We start from the raw sequence: 19,364 nt of genomic DNA, 5'->3' as shown, positions 1-19,364 counted from the left end.
TGTGAAGTATTTCTATATCTTTGTAAAACCCTCAAAGTATCTCTTATTTTGTATTTATTATAACAGTTTGTTGTCATTAATTTGTTGAGCAGCTGGCTTCAAAGATTGATTCATTTTCAATGATAAACATATATTCTTATTTATTATAATAAGTTTGTCTTTCTTTGATCTGGAAATAACTTTATCCTGGATTTACAAGTGTGATGGAGCATAACATCAACAAAAACAGTTTATTGAAATTTCAGGAAAGCAGGAAATTTACTTGGTGTGCAGCATTTGTGATAAGCATTTCAAGGTCCTTATTTGGTATAGATTAACTGCATATATTCCAAGGCTAGTGTCATCAAGACTCATTTTGACAACTTTGATTCAAGAGGTATCATCAACAGAACACATTTTTCCAGGATGACTAAGTCTATTTTATAATGTAGAAATCTTGGATTTTTACTGGCGTTTTGTGGATCATATTCCATCATTCCACCTAGTTTTTCCAAGAAATTTGTAAATCATTGCCCTTGAACTGAGCTTGTTGCATTTCATCTGTTTGTTGTTCCTTAAGATGACCTAAAATAGTAATGTTTGGTTGGTCTTGCTTGCACAATATTCATGTTAACTTTGTGTATGTTTAAGGCAAAGATGAATGACTCTCTGTTTTATTAAACTTGTCATGATGTATGACATTGAAAAAAATCATTGATTGTCTATAATATATAATTTAAGCATTCCCTGAATACACATTTAGATTGATAATGTCTGATTTGGCATTTCATCATTAAACCATTAGCAGGGAGATTGCTAACTTGGCTGAACAGAACTGGGAGTAGAAAATGTAACATCTTAATTTAATGTGCTTATGTATGGATACCCAGTATAAAGATTGAGACTACAGTCTTCTGCACACAGGTATAAGAACACATAGAAATTCCTCCTTGGTTGCATCTGGAACAAGTGAAAGAGCTTTGGACAACCATTTTTACTCTAAAAGGTTCTGCATAAACACAATGCATATTGGCTCTCTTTATCTTCCATAAGTGAAAAATTCCCACAAAGCCCAATTCCAATGTCCTGTTTTCCATCCCTGTCAACTTTTCTGGCATATTATCACCTTTGTTAGACATTTTGTATATCCCTTGCTCTTACTCCAGATCTAACGAAACACAGCTTTTTATAAAAAATTAGCATTGGAGGATAGTTTAACAAAATATACTTGCTCTTTATAGATATGTAGATCACAAATATAAATTTATATAAACCATTTTTCCTGGTGACTTAGTGAAGTGGGAATATCTGATCACATCTGGTCAAATCGTGGAGTATATGTGCCTCTGAAAACTGAATATTCAGAGGAATAAATGTAGTTAGCCTGCTGACAAACAGAGAAACACACATGCTGACAGGACCAGCAATCTGAATGCCAAAGTTAAATGGCGTGCAAAACCATACCTTTTTATCATTACCAAAAATCCAGAAATGCTGACTAATGTCAGAATTAATTGGAATGGATTTGCAATTACTGTGTTTAAATTTGAACACAACTTTGAACCAGAAATCTACTGTATACTTTCCGAAGTTATGAATAAATTCCCCATGAACTATGGCGGAATTTTCTGCTTCGATTGGTGGTGGGCTTGGTTGGCGTGACCGGACAATATGGTGAGAATGCCAAAAATCGGTTTTACACCATCGTGAAACCAGTCTGCGATTGTCCAGTTCACCGTCAATGGTGGGCAGCATTTCCCTGCGCTGCACGTCGGAAACCTTATTTCAATACTTTAGCATCTTATTATAAGCCTTGCTCGCTGGAATCATCCCCCCCATGCTGGATCATCCAGGCACGTCAGTAGATTGCACATTGACGTGTTTCACAACTGTACATAAGCGATGTCTCCCTAGTGAGCTGCCAGGGACTTTGAGGTTTGTTTGCCAACCTCACTTGCGGTCATCAGTGCCAGGCTTCGTAGGCAGCACCACATCACTTTTAGGGGGGCTCACGGTCAGGCCTGTACTTACTAGAAGTAAAGTGAGGGTGGCTTTACAATGGCTGCAGATTATGGCTTGCTTGGAGAAGTGGGAGAAGGAGCCTCAGGCCAGGCAAGAGACTGCTGTACTGGGGATGTGGGGTATCCCAGGGTTTGTGTGGGGGCACATGTTGATCTGTGCAAGTGGCCTCAAGATGGTGAGGGCTGAAGAGGCAGTCTATAGAGGAGATGAGGCCAGATGGAGATGTGAGGGTGTGTGTGAGAGAGTGAATGGTGATGTCCCTTGAGCTGGCAGTGAGTGAGATGCCAGTGAATGTGTGATGGGCTTGTGAGTGTGTGAGTTTAGAGTGATGAGATGGCTGTCTTACCCTGGTGGCACAGATGAGATCATTCATCCTCTTTCTGCACTGGATGGCCGACCCCTCCTGTGCAGTGTTAGCACGGACCACCATTGCCAACACCTCCCAAGCCGGAGTGGTGAGATTGCTGGACCTCCTGTGGCCAGAGCGGGGGTGGAAAACATCATGGGGGGCCTCCAAAAGGCATTCTAGAGACTGATCACTGAACTCTTTTTGGGCTTCAGGGCCATGTCTTCATTGGAGCAGTCCTGGGTTGCAAGCTCTAAGAACTCTGTGCGCGGCTGCAGTTTAGATATGGCACCCAGAGTGAGAAAACGGCGAGGTATCAACATGGCGGGTGATTCAGAGGCCGCCCGCCAGCGAGACGGTGTGTTTCCTGTGGCTGCATAATTAATGAGGCAGGAAGTGGATGATATGGTTTGAAAACCTGCCTTTGCAGCTGGCAGGTAAAACGTCATTTTTCACACCTTCTACTGCACTTAGTGCAATTCTGGGACAATTCCACCCTATGGTAAGATATCGTGCATAGCATGACCATGCCGCGGAAAATCTAGCCACTATTGTATGTAGGCAAATACAACAGCCAATTCACACGCTATAAATATCTGCAAACAACAAATTAAATAAATGACCATTCATTTATGCCTTTTTTAATTTTATGGTGTCCATCAAAGGAGAACTTCCTGCTTCTCTTCGAATAGGGCACAACCATATTCAGCCAGCAGCATTTTGGCCCTCCTGTCTCCTTGACTGTCAGTAATCAGCACAGAATTTAAATTTCCTATGCTGTACCAGGGTCATGGCGTAATGTACCTTGACAAAGCTCTTTAGATCATGTGCACCTGTATTGGGTGCCCCTCCAGGTGTTATTCCTCTATGGGTTTAGAAAAAGCTATAATGAACTCAAAACCAGACCAAAGTAGAAAAGGTAGAAAAATCCTCTCAAATGACAAGGGCAGAGAGTAAATAATCTCACAAGAATATCATCTAAAAAACGAGGCAAGAGTGGAATGAGCCATGATCTCATTGGCCTACAGTGGAATTAGGAAAAAGAAAAATCATGCATTTATATAGTACTTTTCACAACCTCAGAACATTCCAAGTAGCTTTGTAACACTTAAGTACTTGTGAAGCACTGTCACTGTTATACTATAAGAAACACCTGCAGCCAGTTTGCAGAGTCCCAAAGGCAACAATGCAACAATGACCAGATAATCTGTTTTTGGGGTTGAGGGATAAATATTGGCTAGGACGATGGAGAGAAGTCCCCTGTCTGAAAACTAGCCATTACCACAGCCACATCTTCAACCATGTCTACAACCCAAAGTCATCATGCTTGATGATTTGTATCTTTTAAATATCTGTAATATTGCCTTTCTTTGAGAATTTCCAGAGACTGCCCACAGTAAACTGGGCATATCTGTTAATGGGTAAAGTGATGGAAGATGTTTAAAAGAAGAATTTCATGTGATATGGAACCAGTTTATACCCCTAACGGGTAAAATTGTGTTCAAATCTAAAGACATTAATTGCAATTGAATTCCAATTAACTGATATGTCAGTCAGCATTTCTGGACACTATTGGAAATGATAAAAATATATAGTTTTGCACACTATCTGACTTTGACATTCAGACTGAATAATTGGTCCTGCCATCATGTATGTTTCTCTGCTTGTCAGCAGGGTAAATAGATACATCCCTCTGAATAATCAGTTTTCAGAGGCACATGCTCCACCACTTGACCAGATGTGATCAGATATCTCCAGTTCACTAAACCATCAGGAAAAAGGGTATATTTTATAGATATGTAGGCAAGGGCCGTATTTAACAAAAAGAAACACAGTCATGGATGACAAAAGAAGTGAGGGACAACATAAACCTAATAGAAAAAAAATATGTAATTGCTAAAAAAAAGGCACAGATCCTGTAACTGGGAGATATTGAAAGAATGAACAAAATGTGATGAAACAGATAGATTAGATAAAAGGAAATATGAAAAGAATCTGCAAGGGATATAAAAATCAACACAAAATCATTTTTACAAATATGTTAGGAAAGAAAGGGTGGTAAGGAGCAATGTGGACCCCTTGAAAATGGATAAGTATGATATTGTCAATGAAAATAAGAAATTGACATACATGCCAAATAGTCATTTTGCATGAGTATTTACAGTCAAGGCAAAGGTCAGCGTATCAGACATTTCGAGGAAACTAATATTGAATCAGCTAAAGGGACTTAACAAAATTAACACAAGTAAATGAATAGTAATAAAGAAAATAATAGCACTAAAGAGTGAAAAATCCCTTGGACCAAATGGTCAATCCCAGGATTTTAAAGGAAGTCTGTGGGAACATTGTGGGTGCCCTAGCTATAATCTTCTTCCAAAGTTCTTTCACTTCAGGAACCGTTCCTTTAGATTTGAAAATTGCATATGTTCCTCTACTATTTAAGAAGTGTGAGAGAGGAAAACAAGGGATTATAGCCAGCTAACCTAGGCCAGAATTTTCCGTCTGACGTCAGCGCGCGGCATCGCGATATTTCGGACGGCGGGCGCACTCAGTTCGCCCGCCATTAATTGAAGGCCTCGTTAAGGCCCTTAAATTGCCAATTGTCCTGGATTTTGAGGGGCCCGTGCGAACTTCGGGTCAGAGCACGGGCCCAACGGGCAGGCGGGTAGGAGATTTTTTAAGAAAACTAATGCAATGTCAGGATATGTGGACTCAGAGGGGTTGTTCATGTTTTACACAAAGTTTTAATAACTGAAAGTGTTTAAAAGTTGCCTGTGTGATTGTTAGCAGTTCACATCGATTTCCAAAAGCTTCTTGTGTACTTTGAAACCAGTCTGCAGACAGGAATCTTTCTTGGGCCTGCAGCTTTCCAGAGGCCTCCATTTAGCCTGGGGGTATGGGTTCTGATCTCTCCACTGGAGGCAGCTCCCCTGAGGAGGAAGGGAGGGATAGAATAAGGAGGAGGCCAGGACAGAACAATCAGCCTCCAGGGGAGCCACCTTTGGGAGGCCAGGCGCATTCACAAGGGTGCAGGGCCAAGAGGTTGTCCAAGGTGCAAGGGGCCGCAGAAGACGCCACTATCCTGCTGCCAGGGTATACAGGCGGCGAAGCAGCTACCTCAATATGACTGAGGTGCAGTGCTGAAGGAGGCTCCAATTCTCAAGGGAGACAGTCAACTATATCTGTCAGATGATGGGCCCTGAGATCTCCCCTAACTGTGTGGGTGGACACCCCATGACAGCAGCTCTGAAGCTCACAGTTGCCCTCCACTTCTATGCCTCTGGCTCCTTCCAGGGCTCGGTGGGTGATCTTTGCGGTGTCTCCCAATCAGCTGTCCACACTTGTGTCAAGCAGGTTACAGACGCTCTGTTCAGACGGGTATCCACCTTCATTCACTTCCGCTGCGACCAGGCAAGTCAGGCACAACGAGCCAGAGGCTTCGCGGCCATTGATGGCTTCCCCCGCGTCCAGGGTGCTATAGACTGTACACATGTAGCCATCAAGGCGCCAGCAGGTGAGCCCGGTGCCTTCATCAACAGGAAGGGTTTCCACTCCATGAACGTGCAGATAGTGTGTGATCAGGGGATGCAGATTTTACAAGTCTGTGCAAGGTACCCAGGCAGCTCCCACGACGCCTACATCATCAGACACTCCCAGGTGCCGGGGCTCTTCAGTGCTCCGGTTCGGCTGGATGGTTGGCTGCTGGGTGACAAGGGCTATCCCCTGTGAAGGTGGCTCATGATGTCACTACGCCGTCCAAGAACAGAAGCTGAGCAGCGGTACAAAAAGAGCCTGGGCACCACAAGGGCTGTGGTGGAGAGAGCCATCGGTCTTCTCAAGATGCGCTTCCGTTTCCTGGACTGCTCGGGGGCGCACTCTAGTACCCCCACAGATCGCGTCTCTCTGATAATGGTAGCATGCTGCGCTCTGCACAATCTTGCGCTGGAAAGGGGGGATGCAATTGACAGTGAAGACCTTGATGTCCTGGATGAGGCTGCACATGATGAATCCAGCAGTGCCTCAGAGGATGAGGAAGCACAGGGCAATGATGAGGGGCAGAACGACTACCCGCTATTACACCAAGGAGGCAGAGACACCCGGGACAATTTAATCCAAAGAACCTTCAGCTAGCTCCACACACATGGATCAGCAGGAACAGTATTGCCTGGCACTTCCATACGTGACACTTAGGTGCCACATTTTCTACCTGTTCAGCTGCAACTAAGGGCTTAGTACAGTGTCCACTCAAACACTCATGCTAAATATGTGAAAAAGAAAAATGCACCACAAACAAAAGATTCTCAGCCATGGTAACAAAGATGAGCTTTATTCTGTCCAAAAGAAAAGCAAACAACACTTCACTGCAATAAGAAAAATTTGGGTCCCTATTCTAAGGGCAACACAAAATCACCAGTGACATACCTGTGGAGTGCCTGAGGTGCCTTATGTTTACGTTTTCGGGTGCTACGTCTAGGTGCCACCCCATCGCTCGGAGTGACCTGAGAGACAGCCTGCTGACTCTGCTGTCCTATTGGCCTCGGTGACCTTGGCGGCCGTCCTCTGGCCCGTGGAGCCTGTGATGGCTCCACCTGGGAGGGAGTGGCCAGTTCCTGAACTAACACCTCCCCAGTTGTTGCAGCCTCAATGGAAGAAATGTTGACTGGCAGAGGGGCGGAGGAGCTTCTGCCCTCATCCGGAGTGTCCTGAGAGGAGCTCACAGCGACGACAGGCAGCTGCTGCACCGACGTGAGGTCCCTTTCGACCCCCCTGCTCAACGCAGATGCATGGGCACCGAGTGCCGACGCTTGGTGTCCACAACATCTCCCCCATTGGGAATGACCACCCGTGGCCAGTATCGCTGTGAGGGCTTGCAGGTCAGACCGTATCCCAATCATAAAATGTTCCATTCGATTGAAGCCCCTCTCTATGAGAGTCGCCAATCTCTCATTGGAGGAAGCCTGAAGCTCTGCTCTGAGGGCCAAACCTTCACGTGCACTCTGCCTGGACTCCTTCGTCGCAGAGAGCAACTGAAGTATTCCCTCATGCAACCCTGCCAGATGCAAACGTACTTCCTGCCTCCTGTCCTGCAGCTGCTGCATTGGAGACAACTCCAGAGGCACGTCATCAGTGCTGGACTCAGCATGTGCCTTGTCCCCTGCAGCCCTCCGGCTGCTGGCGCCATCAGCACTCTCTGTCCCTACCATCTCCTCCAGCGATTGCAATGCACCCTCTCCACTGTGACCTGGGACACTAGCCAATGGTAAAGTCCCCACCGAGGTGTGTGTGTCTGCGCTGGTGCTTGGCTGGCTGAAATGATGGGCCGCATGTTGCACATGTTGGCCCTCGGGTGTGGAGGGGGGGCTGCGGTGTCGACGTGCAGGTCGCTCTGGTGGTGAAGCTGAAATTAACAACAAGGACAGTGCATCAGTTAGCGTACATTTAGTTCAACCTTTCATCCCGTTCCCCCCCAGCCTCATAAGTCGCTCACCCTTCAAGACCCTAAAGGGACGAATATTGGTGAGGTGGAAAAGAGTCAAGAGGAGCCCCAACCATTAATCGCACATGCAGACAGGCTGGTCAGATGGCCTCAGGAATGCCACATGGCTTGTTATGTACCATAGGAGTGGGGAGAGTGCAGAGGTACCTGACCTGGATGCATTGTGGCCTGGATAGTTGCGGGGCTGAGGAAACATTGCAAACAGTTGCGACATTTGCCGTCGATCACAGGAGATTGAGAGGTCACATTATTGGCCTTCATTCTGTTAGGAGGGGCATAGACCGGGTGGGCAGAAGGCAACCCCTTGACGCAGGGATGAGTAACGTGGTGGCATTTATCTAAGTTGAGTGCCATGAGGTTCACAACTAAGGTGTTGAGGACCTTTTGGACAAAGTAACGTGGGGCGCACTGGCTGAAAGGGTGCTGGAGGTCCCAAACCCCCTAAGATGGAATAATTCTTTGGCTGTGCAGCAGCGATCCAATGGCATGTTAGACCATGGTGATAGTGGTCACAAATGGGATAAGGTGACTTTGGAAGGTGGTGGAGATGCGATTCCTCAAGGGGACGAGGGTCCCTTCTGTATGAAGGTTAGAATGTCTCAGTTTGTGAATGAGCATTGTCTCAGCATTAACGATTGCAGCAACCATCAGTGGTTTGGATGGTGGGCAGACAGAGTGGATGGGACTGTGGACCTCAAATACCTGGCCGCTGGACCCTAGCCTCGCCACCCCCGGCAGCCCTGGCCTCCTGCCTCCTGCCCAGCTCCATGGCCTGTTCTTCAAAGGGTGTGAGGCGCTGGAGGAGGGCACGCCCACCTCCAGTCCTCTGGCGCTCCCAGGATTTGTGGTGACTTTTTGCCTGCAAAACAGAGAAGAGGATGTATTGGGACTGCTCGCTCATGTACTCTGCACGCGCACGCCGCACCCCAACCACAGTGGCCCATCTGAGGCCTCCAACGGTTCCTGTCCACACTACTGGTGATCAGTTGCCAGAGTACTGCTGGTCCCAACCTCCCTCCCCCAACGGCCACCTTGGACACATTCGGCGTCCATCACTTTGGTCTTAGCGCCCATGGCAAGGAGGCGCAACTCGGTGCGGCGCCGATGCCAGCAGATGCCACTTGGCCAAAACACCTTGAGGCACCCCTTGCACCATCTCATTACCATCAATATGACATATGTTGGAGTTCTGATTATATGTCTAGCAGCCTCCCCTGCAGGTTGCCCCCAGACTACTCAAATGCCACAAAGACCAACATAAGCTGCGGGGAGAACCCTTCTTCTCCTCAACCACTAAGGCTGATGTAAGCATGGTCAGTACCCATTTGCCCACCCAGCGTGCGCCAGATGCCCTATGCAGTAACGACAGCAAGACATGGTGGGGGGGGCTCAAAGGCTAAGGCTGCCTTCTGGGTCAAATGGCCAAGACCGACGTGGTACTCAGCCGTCCAGAGCGCAGCAAATCATTGAATCTTTTTCTGCACTGGGTGCCAGTGTGCCGCACATCATGATGGGCGCTTACAGCGTCACCCACCTCCTCCCACGCCTGGCTGGTGACATGGGGGGCCCTCCTCCTCCCATCCTCCGGATACAGAACATGCCAACGGATAGACACCTCTTGCAGGAGGACAGCAAGGCATGCATCTGAAAATCGGGGGGCACAGTGGCCCCCTGCTGGCCTCTCCTGCAGCCTGCCATCCTCCTCCTGCTCATACTGCTGTCCACTCGGTCCTCCCTCCCTCTCTCCACGAGTGACCATGGTGCACTGCCTCAAGCAGACTGCCTGGCCACTCTTTATACAGGCTGCCGGTTCCCCATTGGAACCGGCAGTCTGAGGCCGCCCGCCCCCGCGACTATTTTTCCGTTCTCCATGGGAGTCGCTAACCCGCTGGCCGGGCCTTAATTGGCCTACCCGCAGAAAATGGCGGTGCGGCCCGTTTCGCCAGCGGCAATCGCCCGCCAGCCTGCCGCTGAGTTGGTCGGGCAAAATGGAAAATTCTGGCCCTGATATCTGTTGGTGGGAAATTTCTAGAGTCTATAACTAAGCATAAACTGACTGAGCACCTTGAAAAATTTCAGCAGATCAGAGACAGCATGGATTTATGAAGGGTAGGATTGCCTGTTAAACCTGATTGAATTTTTCTAAGAAGTGACTAAGGTAATGGAAGAAGGATGTCTATGGATTATTTATATAAACTTTCACAAGGCATTTGATAAAGTTCCTCATAAGAGACTGTTAGATGAAACTGAAGCTCATGGAATTGAAGGCAAAATTATTGATCTAATTCAGAAATTGGTTGAACTTCAGGACACAGTGTAGGGATAATGGAAAAGTATTCTAATTGACAGAATCGACTGGTTTCACACAGAGCTATGTGTTGGAGCCTCAGCTATTCAATGTATTTATTAATAACTTAGGTGATGGAATAGAGAGCCACATATCCAAGTTTACCAAGGTGATAGGTGGCATTGTAAACAATGTAGATGGAAGCATAACATTACAAAGATATTAATAGAGTAAGTGAATATACAAAACTGTGGCAAATGGATTTCTATCCCTCAGTGCTATTCTTCATGCTTGTCCATGCTGTATATTTCACTGCTACTCCTGGCTCTATTCTTTGCTGTTACTCCTGGCTCTATCCCTTACTGTTACTCCTGGCTCTATTCTTTGCTGTTACCCCTGGCTCTATCCCTCACTGTTACTCCTGGCTCTATTCCTTGCTGTTATTCTTTTCCTCACTAATATTCCTGGCTCTATTCTTTGCTATTCCTCTGGGTTCTGTTCTACTCTATTCCTCCTTTCTCTATTCTACATTGTTTATCTGGGATCTATTCTGCATTGCTCCTCTTGGCTTTATTCTCTGCTCCTCCTTGCTTGATTCTTCACTGCTACTTTCGACTCTGACTCTGGGTTATTCCTCGCTTTATTCTCACTGCTGCTCCTGGCTCTACTCTACACTGCTGCTCCTGGCTCTATAGCTGTATCCCAGCTTTATCCCTCACTGCTACTTCTGGAGCTATTCAACAATTGAAGGAGATGTGTGCCAGAATCCACAGGGAGGAGTGGGCAATTGAGGAGATTCGGCCTGTATTCTCTAGAGTTTATAGGAATGAGGGGTGACCTCATTGAAGCATACAAAATTCTTATAGAGCTTCACAGGGTAGATGCAGGAAGGATGTTTCCTCTGGTTGAGGGGTCTAGAACCAGGGGACATAGTCTCAGAATAAGAGGTAGGACATTTAGGACCGGTTTGAGGAGGAATTTCTTCAGGCAGAGAGTGGTGAATCTTTGGAATTCTCTACCCCAGAGGGCTGTGGAGGCTCAGTCATAGGAATGTTCAAAGCAGAGGTCAATGGATTTCTAGATGCCAATGATATCAAGGGATATGGGGATAGTGTAGGAAGATGGTATTGAGGTAGAAGATCAGCCATGGTCTAGTTAAATGATGGTGTAGGCTCAAGGGGTCAGATGGCCTACTGCCTGCTCCTATGTCTCTAAGAAAAGCTCCAGGATGTATGAAGGAGGGTAAAGAGGAGTGCCAGAGTCAACAGGGGAGGGATGGGAGAAGAATACCAAAGTAAATGGGGAAGGAGAAGAATTTCATTGCAACAGGGAAGAAAGGTGAGAAGTACCTGTCTGAACTGAGGATGGAGGAGCAAAGTACCAATTTGAACTTAAGGGGACAAGAAGGGTATCAATGTATACTGGAGAGGGAGGAACAGAGTATCATTGTAAACAGGAGAGTGAGGAGATAAGTGCCTGAGTGAACTGGAGAGAGGGAAGAGGAGTACCTGAGTGAATTAGGAAGAGGGGAGAGGAGTACCTGGTGAACTGAGGGGGTGGGGTGGGGGTGTCGGTGGTGTGTGGGTGTTGGCGGGGGAGAAGTACCAGCTTGATCAGTGAAAAGCGGATGAGTGCCAGAACTGGGAAGGGGGCGAGGGACAAGTGTGACGGAAACATGCTAACCTGGGTAATGGGGCCTGGGTTAATGTGTCTTTAAAGAATGGTACAAATGCAGAAAAGCAGCACCTTTTTGCATTATTGCGCTCCTTCAGTACTGCACTGATGTATCAATCTAAATTATGTGGAACCTGAATCTATAACTTCAGATTAAAGGCAAATGTGCTATTCTGAGTCAAACTGACAATAATATAAAGATATTAAAATCACTTTGCTATGTACCTCTGTCGTTCTTTATATCTTTCTTAAATGTAATCTGAAAATGCAATTTCCTATGGTGTATAACTTTAATAAAAGTTATAGAAAATGAATTAGACCTGCGAAGGGACAAAATATACAAGGGAAAATTAAATTGTGTAAACTAGACTTGTATTCCCTTAAGTATCAAAGATTAAACTAATTAAATTAACACTAATTGATGTGTTTAAGATGATTGAAAGATTTGATAGGGTAGATAGAGGGAAACAAATTCTTCTGGTTGGGGAGCCTAGAACAAGGGAGTACAATTTTAAAATTAGAGTTAGGCTGTAAGGGGTGATGTAATGAAATACTTCTTCACACAAAGGGTAGTTGAAATCTGGAACTCCCTCCAAAAAGTTGTTGAAGCTGGATCAATTGAAAATTTCAAAACTGAGATTGATAGATTTTTGATAGGCAAGTGTGTTGATTAATATGGAACCCAGGTGAATTAATGGAGTAAAATACAGATCGCCTATCATCTGATTGAATGGTGGAACAGGCTAGAGGTGCTGAATGGCTTCCTACTATTTCTATGGGTGGAATTTTTGGTCCTGCCAGCGGCTGGTTTTGTAGCAGGCGGGATCGGAAAATTCGGAGAGTAGCCCAAAGTCTGAATCTTGCCGGCAGGAAAACAAGTCGGAATTTTCCCCTCACCACTTTCATGCAGGCTGAGTGCAAGTTGGATTTCCCGCTGACCCATGACAGGGAACCCATCTGCATGCACTAGCATGTCATGAATACTCATTGAAAATGCAACTCGCGGAATTACGGTTCCCCCCCCACCGCTGCCGTTAAATCTCACTCCAGCTTCCCCTTCTCTTCAAGGAATCAGCCAAGGGCCCTCAGGCACCCATAGGGAGGAGGATCAGCAGGTGTACACCAGGGGGGCCATCCATCCAGGTGACTCTGGGAGTGTCCAACCCATCCGAATCCTCTCTTCCTGTGACCTTAGCAGCTCCAGACACACAGACCAAGGAGGGTGCCACTAGCTGCCACACAGTAGGACCCCAAAAGCAGACCAGGGCCCTCCAAATGTCGGCCCTCCAGAGGATGCCTGCCAAGGTCATCACTGACAGGGCGTAGCAGTCAGCAGGCTGCCTCCACCTCTGCTGTGAATGTCTGGGGAGCACCAAGAAGTAGCAACATGGAAGATGTGACTGACCAGTTCCTTAGACATGCGCAGTCTTCGGTGATACTGGTTTTTGGTCATCTGCAGGAATGATAGGTGGCGTCCATGGACCTTGGGACTAGCTAGGCGCCAACCAACGAAGGCTCGCTGTGGCTCTTCAGTGGCGTGTGTGGGAGCCCAAGCCGCTACTTCTTCCTGAGGGTGCTGCTCCTCCCTCTGCATAGCCAGGCGCCTCCATCGCTCTCTTCTCCATCGTCTCCGCTCTCTGTATGCCACGAGGCATACAGCTAGTTCACCAGGCCCCATGCTCCTGATGTACTCCTCCTGCAGGATGAAAGAGAGAGATGCATGGGTTGGCTTGGTTATACTAAGAACCTCTCCTTGTTAATTATGAAGGCCCCTTAATGCATCGCGGAGAGTGCTGGCCACCACTTGGATGGACAGAGATTAGTGTGCTGCATAGCTGCCCGAAACCCCAACCACCTCCGTCCCACTCCACCTGACTGATTGGCAGCAGCCTTGCCTGCTGGACTGCATGCTGTCAGCTCAGGTGCAGATATTCTTCTAACCCACACTGTGAGGCTGCACTGTTAACTTGAACCATGGGGGAGACTGTTCCAAACCGGGGTGATGACATTACAAGGGGCGTGAGCGCCTCCATCAGTGACTACTCCATGGCTGGCTTTAGCAGGGAGATTGTACAATGTGCCCACTCGCCCAGTTGTTCTGCAGTCCACTAAAATGCTCGTTAGTTTGCAATCTGTGACCAAGGGATGAAAAGCTCTGGAACAATTGGTGGCACTTTCATGCCTCTGCGTTGCCTGAGTGGGCAGATAAGCTAGAGACCAGACTCCAAGCATGTCAATGTGGCTGCATCTGAGCTGTCTCAGCTGCTGAGGAATGGTCACTAATGCGTGGCCACTTCCCTCCCCCCACCCCGCACGTGCTTGTGCCTTACCTTCAAATGCAGGGCAGCCCTTGCCCCACCCCGCCAATGAACCTCCACCGCAGGGTAACTCTTTCCCCCACCCCCAAATTGCCTCAACCGCAGAGCAGTTCTTGCCCCCACCCCCAAGTCATCTCAACCTCAGGGCAGCCCTTGCCTCCAACCATGTGCTTCAAGCTTGAAGTCCAACAGGCGGTCCTCACAAGTGCTGCGCAATGTTATTATGCACTCACCTCTGAGTTCCCCTCAAAGTGCAGCCCGCCAAGTCCAGACCTTATGTATGCTGTTGTGAAACACTTCAGTCTGCAATCACGTCGACGTGGTTGGACGATCCAGTGGTGGGGGGGATGATTCCAGCGGGCTGTCCTTATAATGATATGCAGATGTATTACAATGAGGTTCCCGACATCCGACGGTGGGAAATGCGGCTCACCATTGACGAGCTGAGTGGATGATTGCAAACTGGTTTCACGACATCATGAAACTAATTTTTGGCCTTCTCGCCATATTGTCCGTTCATGCCACTGAACATGCCCAACGCCAGTAGGCACAGAAAATTCCGCCCCATATTTTCATATTTCAAGGGAGGACAATGAGAGGATCTAGTAAGGTTACTTACAGAATTTTAAGGACTCTGTAGGGACAAAAAATGGGGGAATCTTCACCTATAAAGCAATATTCTTATCATTTAAGTCCAGAGAAACAAGCTCAAATGACAGCAGAAATTCAATATATGTTAGAAAATCACTTAATTGAGCCTAGTGAAAGCAGTTGGAGCTCTCCAGTAGTGTTAGTGCCCAAACCTGATGGGTCAACCAGATTCTGCATAGATTAGAGAAAGGTTAATGTAGTAACAAAAACAGATTCCTACCCAACCCCTCGTTTAGAAAATTGTATTGACAGGGTTGGCAGTGCTACATTCCTTACTAAGATAGATTTGCTGAAAGGACCTTTAACTTCACGAGTGAAGGAGATATCGGCTTTTTTCACGCCAAATGGGCTATATCAATGCCGAGTATTGCTATTTGGACTAAAAAATGCTCCAACCACTTTCCAAAGACTAATGAATTAAGTAGTCACTAATGTGACTGTGTGGTTTACTTAGATGATGTATTGATTTACAGCAACACGTGGAAAGACCATGTAAAACAATTGAAAGCCTTAATCAATTACAGTTGGCGGGTCTAGTAATAAACCTTGCCAAGAGTGAGTTCACAAAAACACGAGTAACTTATTTAGGGCATATTGTAAGGCAAGGGCGAATGTTGCCAAGAACAGTGAAAGTACGGGCTTCGATGGAATTCCCTATCCCTAAAACTAAATGGGAAATCATGAGATTTTTGGGAATGTGCTGCTTCTATCGTAAATTTGTGTGAAACTTCAGCACAATGGCTTCTCCACTCACGGATTTATTGCAAAAGAAGGCAAAGGTGGTATGGTCAAGAGAGTGCCACACAGCTTGGGAGAAGTTGAAGGTGATTTTAACTAATGAACTGGTGTTAGCCGCCCCTAATTTCACTAAACCCTTCAAGGTGGCAATCGGTACTAGTGACTTGGGAATGGGTGCGGTCTTATTGCAGGAAGATGAATTGGGAATAGAAAAGCTGTTGGGTTTCTTTTCTAAGAAATTAAATTGGCATCAAAAGAGATACTCTATAGTAGTAAAGGAAACCCTGGAATTGTTACTGGCTCTTAGACCTTTTGAGGTATGTATCTGTCATGGCTATAAAGAAACATTAGTATATACTGACCATAGTCCCTTGGCCTTCGTGGAAAAATTTAAGACTCAGAATGACAGACTGTTCTGATGGAGCTTGCTAATACAGCCTTACAACTTAAAAATTGTTAATGTTGCTGGGAAGAATAATACAATTGCTGATGCATTATCAAGAATGTAAATTTTGCAAAAGGCATCTAGAATGCAAAAAAATGTCAGAAAACTACAGATTCTATATAAAGAGTGAATGGCTGAGTGAGTGCATGTTTGAATTCTGTTTATATGTTATACATATCTTTTCTGTATACTTTGCAAAGAAGCATATTTGCAAATGGTGTTTCAACTCTTAAGGGCAGAGGCATGTTACAATCATATTTCTCAAGACTGAATTTTTCTTTTACAAAATAGAAGGACAAGGCATTCTGTACATCTGGATGCTAACCTGGGATTTTTCTTTTAAAGAAGGTCATAAGTTCACCTTGGAACTGTCAACAAGCAGGCCTCTTCCAAGAAATCACCTGACCTTTATGGTTGTTGTTTTGAACAGCAGTCATTTTAATTGATGGAGAGAAAACTCAAAAGGCAAAGGCTGGCAACTTGCTGGAAATCACATGGGAGAGAGAAAAAAACTTATGTTGTGAACTGCTGATTTTGAAGGCTGTCTTGTTGGGGAACAAGCTGAGGAAGGAAGGCTACCTTAACTGGCTCTCCCTCTTTCTACCATGCCTGCAATTGTGTGGGGCTATCAACCTGAAGCCAGAGAAGCCTCATCTGAGTTTAACTTTGGACTTTGGACTTGCAAGTTGGTGAGAACTTCCAGATGTACACTGGGACCAGCAACCCATCTTCACATGAGAGAACTCTAGGTCGACAGCGTTGAGACCCTGTTAATTTTATCCTTTAATTTATAATGCCCATCCTCTAAAGCCCATCTCTGCAGAGAGACTCTATCTTTTTGTCCTTTGTGTGTGTGCATATGTGTGCTGGGGGAATTCTTGAGGAAGAGATAGATAGTTATACTTCCCGATTACAACTATGTGTTAACCAGTACTTGCAACTTCTTAAAAATAAGTTTTGTTTTATAATAAACAGTCGTTCTGAGTTTATTGAAAGAAGCCTGGTTGAAGACTCTTTTATTCTGGATACCAGTGGGAGAAATAGATGATTGGCTATATTGGTGAGAAAATTAAACTTTTAAATTAATGGTACGGCCTGCGGTTCTTGTCCTTGGCTGCTCATAGTTGGTGCCACCAGTCTTGAGCTTGGCTCCTCACAGTGGGTGCTGGGTTATTTCGGGATGAAAGCGTTGTGTGTTTGGGCATCAGGCAGGTCTGCACTCTAGAACAGAGACCAGCATGGTGATTGAGGGGGGGAAACGGATGATGGAGACATGAGGGTGAAGGGGGTATGGTGGGGTTGGGGGGGAGGCAGAGAAGAAGACCAAGACATGAGGGTGAAGTGGGTATGGTGGGGCTGGGGGTACAGAGAAGAAGACTGAGACAAGAAGGTGAAAGTGAGGTTGCAGGGGGGAGTGGAGGGTCATGATGGCAGACAGAGGGAAGTTTGGGGGTGGGGAAGCTGGAGCCCAACATGGAACGCTGGAACGTAGACAGAGAAGAGGGGGATGGGATTCGAATTGCAAGAATGAGGGGGGGATGTCCTGTACACAAAAAGCAGGTCAAATCCAACCCATTACTGCCCTATCAGTCTACTCTCGATCTTCAGTAAAGTGATGGAAGAGGTCATCAACAGTGCTATCAAGTGGCACTTGTTTAGCAATAACCTGTTCACTGATGCCCAGTTTGGGTTCCACCAGGGCCACTGAGCTCCTGACCTCATTACAGCCTTTGTTCAAACATGAACAAAAGAGCTAAACTCCCGAGGTGAAGTGAGAGTGACTGCCCTTGACGTCAAGGCCGCATTTGACCGAGTGTGGCATCAAGGAGCCCTAGCAAAACTGGAGTCAATGGGAATCAGGAGGAAAACTCTCCGCTGGTTGGAGTCATACCTAACACAAAAGAAGATGGTTGCAGGTCAGTCATCTCAACTCCAGAACATCACTGCAGGAGTTCCTCAGGGTACTGTCCTGGGCCCAACCATCTTCAGCTGCTTCATCAATGACCTTCCTTCCATCATAAGGTCAGAAGTGGGAATGGTCGCTGATGATTACACAATGTTCAGCACCATTCGCGACTCCTCAGATACAGAAGCAGTCCATGTCCAAATGCAGCAAGATCTGGTCAATATCCAAGCTTGGGCTGACAAGTGGCAAGTAACATTCATGCCACACAAGTGTCAGGCAATGACCATCTCCAGCAAGAGAGAATATAACCATTACCCTTTGATGTTCAGTGGCATTACCATCACTGAACCCCTCCACTATCAACACCCTGGGGGTTACTATTGACCAGAAACTGAACTGGACTAGCCATATAAATACTGTGGCTAGAAGAGCAGGTCAGAGGCTAGGAATCGTATGACAAGTAACTCACCTCCTGACTCTCCAAAACCTGTCCACCATCTACAAGGCACAAGTCAGGAGTGTGATGGAATACTCCCCACTTGCCTGGATGAGTGCAGCTCCCACAACAGTCAAGAAGCTTAACAATGTCCAGGTCAAAGCAGACCGCTTGATTGGCACCACATTCACAAACATTCACTCCCTCTACCAGCGATGCACAGTAGCAGCAGTGTGTACCATCTACAAGATGCACTGCAGAAATTCACCAAGGCTCCTTCGACAGTACCTTCCAAACCCACAACCACTACCATCTAGAAGGACAAGGGCAACAGATAGATGGGAACACCACCACCTGGAAGTTTCCCTCCAAGTCACTCACCATCCTGACTTGGAAATATATCGGCATCCTTCACTGTTGTTGGGTCAAAATCCTAGAACTGCCTTCTGAACAGCACTGTGGGTGTACCTACAATGTATGGACTGCAGCGGTCCAGAAGCCAGCTCATCACCACCTTCTCAAGGGCAACTAGGGATGGGCAATAAATGCTGGCCCAGCCAGCGAAGCCCATGTCCTGTGAATGAATTAAAAAAAAAGACTCTGGAGTAGGAAAGGAGGGTGGTTAGCGTGGCACGTAAGGGATGGGCCGGAGATAGACTAATGAGTGGTGTCGGGGGTGGAGTAAGGCTTGCACAAGAGAGATGGGTTGCACAGAGACTCATCAAGGGGAAATGGTCTTGTGGCCAATCCTGAAGGAACCGGAGAGCTGAGTGAAAGACAGTCATAGCCCCTGGACTGGGTCAAAGAGGTCTGATTAAGAGATTAAAGACAGTCCTGGCTCTATGGACCACTTCGCAGGCCACGCTACAGGGCTAGGCATGGCATGCACGTCGTCTTCCTGCTCCAGGGAAGGGCAAGGCCTGTGTGCTCAGTTGGGATCAGGCAGAGCTTGGTGTGCAGGGCGTGGTCATAGTCTCACAGTTGCTGGTGATGGGGGTGCCTGGATCGGTACTGAGCTGCAGGTGGGATGCTCATGGTCAGTGGATGCATCTGCAGCCTATAAAT

The 19,364-nt window shown here is 46.6% G+C and overlaps 1 protein-coding gene across 3 annotated transcripts in view; it reads left to right on the top strand.

Moving 5' to 3' along the window:
- Positions 1-19,364, top strand: part of LOC144695004 (myopalladin-like) — a 383,661-nt gene that overhangs the window by 36,731 nt on the left and 327,566 nt on the right. The gene's annotated exons all lie outside the window — the stretch shown is intronic.

The sequence above is a fragment of the Cetorhinus maximus genome, chromosome 20, assembly GCF_964194155.1.
Source record: "Cetorhinus maximus chromosome 20, sCetMax3.hap1.1, whole genome shotgun sequence".
NCBI lineage: Eukaryota > Metazoa > Chordata > Chondrichthyes > Lamniformes > Cetorhinidae > Cetorhinus > Cetorhinus maximus.
Note: the sequence above shows the minus strand (reverse complement) of the source record. Positions and strands in the feature narration are given on the sequence as shown.